Below are 5,580 nucleotides of genomic sequence, written 5' to 3'. Positions count from 1 at the left end.
CTTTACCGAGCCTTCGTTAACTAAGCAAATCCCAAAACATGAACATGATGTAGTTGGCTAAGAAGCCCATGATTTTCGTGAAATAACTTGTAACATGGTTTCATGAAATATCTTTTGTAATATGGTTTTCTGAGATAACTTGTCATAGTCTTGCAAACATGTTCTTCATTCATGAGTAATAACAATAGTTCATGATTATATATATAATTGACTTGAAAACATTCTTGTAACTTGCTAGAGAATAATCATAAAGTTTCATATAAACATAATGAGAACACATGAGAAAGAATTCATGATTCATGGATTAAGCTAGGGTTCCTAATAACCGTAATGGAAGATTAGGAATACAATAACGAATATAGATACAAAATTCGTATACATAAATATAAATATAGGCTACCAATATGTTGGGTTTAATGCCCTAGGATTCAACTTCATGAATATCAAGAAACGAGCATGGGGAAGAACGTAGAGATTCCATATGTGGATGGAAGTTCTACATACCTTAATTGGTCCAAACTTGAATTAAAGACTTGAATTTTGGAGAAGATTTCCTAAATCTTGATTCTGAACCTTGAGATGGGTTTTCTTGAAAACCCTAGATTAGGAACAATGATTTCTTGCTTAGATTATTAGAGTATATGTTAGAATTGAGTTGGAAGGGTTTGGATTGACTTACCTTGATGTTTTGGATTGATGCTAGGGCTTGGAATTGTGAATAATGAAATAAAGAACTCAAGGCTTGAATTTATACAAAAGTGAGCGGAAATTATATGGACATATTATACGGTCCGTATAATAAGACCACATTTTAGCATGGCACAAACGAACGTCGGGTTGAGGTTTCATGAAGTACGGACAAGTTATACGGTCCGTATAAAATTATATGGGCCGTATAACCGGTTCGTATAACATGACCAAAGGAACGGATCGCTCGTAATCCTTCAGTAAAATGGTCATAACTTTTTGTACGGATGTCCCTTGACCCCATAATATACCGTTGGAAAGGTATTTCAAAGGCTACAACTTTTATTCAGGAAGTTTTCCCAAATTCCTAATTAATAAAGGGGTTATGGTCGTTGGAAGTAAGATCTTCTACAAACTCACTTGCAAACATGCCCCGTAGAGTGGCTTCTAACTTTGCTTTGCCCAAAGACATTTCTTATGACTTGATTAGTTTTCAAAACACTTCTTATAACCCTCATATTGGTTCCATTATATTATCATCTTACGAGTCAAACCTTCGCCCGAAGCTACGAGGTGTTACAGAGTTTGCCTGAACCAATAGGATTGTTTCAAGACTCTATAAGAAAGGTGCAAATATACCCCTCAATTTTGCGATTTAGAGCAGATATACCCCCCGTTAAAAAAGTGCAGTATATATGTCACGACCCAACCCCGTAGGCCGTGACTAGTGCCCGAATTGGGCACCCGAACATACTTATCCAATCCGAATCACATACAAATAGCATATATTGGCACAATTGTCACACGCTGCCTTAAATTATATCAAACTATCTCAGACACATTTCAGCACAACCAGATGCATCTACATATATCAAAAGCCGACAAGGCTATCAAATGGCACAACGGCCCCAAAACATATACAAAATGCACGCCGACAAGGCTGCCATAACGAGTAGGATCATACAAACGCATCTGAACAGAAGTAGGCACAACCCACATGTATGTCTCTGAGACCTCTAAAATGTACCAAATCAATCACTATGGCGGGACGGGGGCCCGCGCACGTACCCCTAAACAGATATATATACATATGCAACGAACGAATATATACCAAAATGTAGGCTCACGGAATCAGAGAGAGCACTCCAACAAGCAGGAGAGGGTGTCTAAATCGGTGGATCAACAATCCTTGTGCGTATTCGTATGCGGTATGAAACGCGGCCCGAAGAAAAGGGGGTCAAGTACGGAATATGTAATCGAGCATGTAAAACGTAATGAGATAACCAAACAAAATCTACATCAAGCACGGCATGAGTAAGTCGGATAATGACCAGAATACCGGTAAGTGCTTACATCCGAGATACAAATCATACAAACGAGGTACGAGAGACAAACATAATAGTCAAAAAATACCCCAAACGCTTACTCCGAACGTACAAATCATGTATAACGTACACCACAGCGTATAATATCCGGCCCATAATGGGACTAAGTGTCATAAGTGAAAACATTTCTTTTCGAAAGAACCATTTCTATCTCATATATACGGAAAATCAAACATATCATATCACATCACCATGTCCTCACATTATCATATCACACATATACCGCGGCCAGAACCCCGGCGGTTAATATCTCAAATATATAAATATACCGCGCCGGAACCCAATGGTTAATATCACAATTATATATAAATATATCACGGCCGAACCCGGTTAATACCATGCAATGCAAAAACACTTACAAAGACCCAAGAAGATAATCAAAACAACTCCTTTAAACCTAAACAATACTCAAATCGGGTTTCCTTCCAATATCACTCGGAACATATCAAACCGAACTTGAAAACCATAATTACGTACCGAAATCATAAGCATAATCATCATTTCAGACTCAACAAATAGATATATAATCATATTCGGATCAAAAAGATAGTCATGTTAAGTTCTTTCAAAAAATAGGTCGTTAAACCAAACATAGAAAGTCGCGGGACCACGGACGAGCGTCAACCCAAATCCGCCCGCCTATGAAAATCATAATCATTATACGTTATAGAAACTTCTACGAACGTTTCATTATCCGACACCATATATGAAAGTTACGGTCGTTCGTAGTTTTCGGAACCATTTAAGGAGCAAAACTTTTGAAAACGAACTTTTAGGCAACTTTGAAACTTTGTCATACAAAAGACATAAGGACTATAATTCGACTACGTTAAAAATATACAAATGTCAAGAAACAAATAAGAATCGTTTACGCACTTATCAAAGCCATCCGGTTCGGTCCGTAAAAGTTATGGACATTTGTAGACAAAAAATCTTTTCGAACAAACCGTGTACATAGCATTTCAAATCCAATCATATCAAAACACATACAGTCTTCATAGCTTGACCACACTAGGGATGCCAACATCAAGAAGCAAATCTACATCATAAACATATTCAGATTTTCTTTGGAATAGAATTACCCCCAAGGCTCGTAGCGTATCATAACTTAGTCATATCTAAGACATGCCAAAAGAAAGAAGGGTAAGCTTTACATACCTTTAGCACTTAGTCGTATTATAACTTGTACTTGCTGCCCAAAAACACTTATCCTATATCAAGATATCAAGAGCTACAATTAGTCTACAAAGGAATTTAATAATGATTTTTGACGCTCACAATCCTTCCTAACATTTAAACGACGCTTCGTCGTGATTCAAACCAACTAGTGCTACAAGCTAACATTGCTAACCATTCTTTCATATATCAATCCAAACTTGTTTAACATGACCTAGGGGACTTTGGACAGCTTACACATCATTCAAATCAGCCCCAGCTCACGGCCAAACAGCACATACCACGATACCATTTTCACTTAGCAATTTTCCAGTTTTAACTTACAACGACAACAACACGTTTAATAACATTACTTTCACGATTCTTGGAACTGTTTTAGCATCATTTTCATTCTTACAACAGCCCACAAACCATTTCAATTTCAACTTGAATCATTAAACTTCACTTTCACTATATGTTCCTAACAACATTCAACATTCAAAACGCACAAATTTACTCCTATTATCAAAACAGTCCACGGTTTGGACTGTTTTCCCCCTTCAACATGATTCGTTTCTTTGACACCTCAATTCACATATTCAATATGCATACAATACCCCATAATGTCCATAACAACAACAATCAAAATATGACACAAAACAGTCCATAAATTCCCCTAAAACAGCCCCCTACACGGCTTCAACACAACTACAACATCTTCATGATTTTCATCCATTTATCCATACTACAACACATTCAATTCATTCCCAATACATGTACAAGAAGATTAAGCATGATTCCATCTAGTCTAAAACACACGGCCCACTTCAACTTCAAGAAAAACAGTCCAATACCAACATGCAACACCATATACATTCAATTCACCGCAAAACACATGAGAAGGGATCAATTCTTACCTTGCAACTCAACACTTCAATCGGCTAGAATTTGATGACTTGAACTAATACTTGTTCTTGTTGCTCCAATGGCTACTCCACATTGCTATGCACCTTTCTAAGGGTTAAAACACTTGACGAAATTATATTTTTTGAATCAACTTGGAGAACTCAAATCTGGCCGTGAGCTATAGGAGCTTGTATGTCATGTTTATGGTTTCTCTTTCACTTGAAACTTAATGGTGAATGTGTAGAACACTTTATGGGTTTAATGGCAAGAAAAATAGAAGGTCTGGCTGCAATGGTGGTGGAAATGCCATGGCTGGCCGTGGCTCTCTCTCTCCTTCACTTGGTGAAGATGAGAGCCTCTCTCTCTAAGTTCACTTTGTGTAGTTGGGAAATGAGTTGTGGCTGAACTTTTGGTCAACAAGGAGACCATTTTGCTGCCCAAGAAGGTCTTACACGTTCCCCCAATTAAGCATGGGCAAAAATCTGATTTTTTTGTCATGTGTTTGTGGGGCCCACACGGCCACTAGTGAAAAATTTGTGAACATTTAAGTCTTAATACTCAGCCCAACTTGCATCGTCCATATCTCCTTACCCCGATATCATTTTGACGAGAGGTTTGTTGAATTGAAAACTAGACTCGATGAACTTCATTTTAGGCTTTTGAAACATCTTAAAAATCATTATATACTAGGAGATATGCCTCGTACAATATAGGCTAAAACCGGGTCCGCGATTTTATTGAAGTTGTTCCGATTCATTTCGTTTAACTTCTAATCCTCTTCCAACCTCATGTAACCTCTCATACATACATATACACACTCATATACATCCATAACAATCCATATACGCATCTCGAAGGGTCCGAAGAATCACAATAACCTTAAACATAACTAGAACTCACAGAGCTTCGACGAAACTCCAATCGCAAAAGTATATTCCTATCTTTTGTCCACCTTCTATATCATTACTAATAATTTCAAATACTTTAAAAGGTCACTTACATTACCTCATATACATACTCATAACGCGATTTCAAATCCTTTAGGTTACCATGTCACCTCGAGATACTTAAGACAACCATATATATAACGATATTCTTACTAACTCGATTAACTTTCCTTGAACCTTCTTAACTAATTCTTTCTTGTTTTAATACAAGTAGCACGGATTATTATGGAGTGTAACAATATATACGCTTGCTGTTACAAAATGGTGCAAATATACCCTTTTCGCTAATGGTATTTTTTTAAAATCATTTAGCTTAATTTTAATTAATAAAACACATATCGGCCTCGATCGCCAAAGACAGGATGCTTAATTGGGCATGAACCCAACAAGTCCAAAATGCATAAAGCTTTTGCCAACGAAACTATTACGTAGTACATGACGAAATTTTCTTCTTTATGTTTAATCTTAGCCAAAGTTCGGTGTCGTTAATTATTAGAAAT

Source organism: Lycium ferocissimum, chromosome 2 (genome assembly GCF_029784015.1).
Source record: "Lycium ferocissimum isolate CSIRO_LF1 chromosome 2, AGI_CSIRO_Lferr_CH_V1, whole genome shotgun sequence".
Classification (NCBI taxonomy): Eukaryota; Viridiplantae; Streptophyta; class Magnoliopsida; order Solanales; family Solanaceae; genus Lycium; species Lycium ferocissimum.
Note: the sequence above shows the minus strand (reverse complement) of the source record.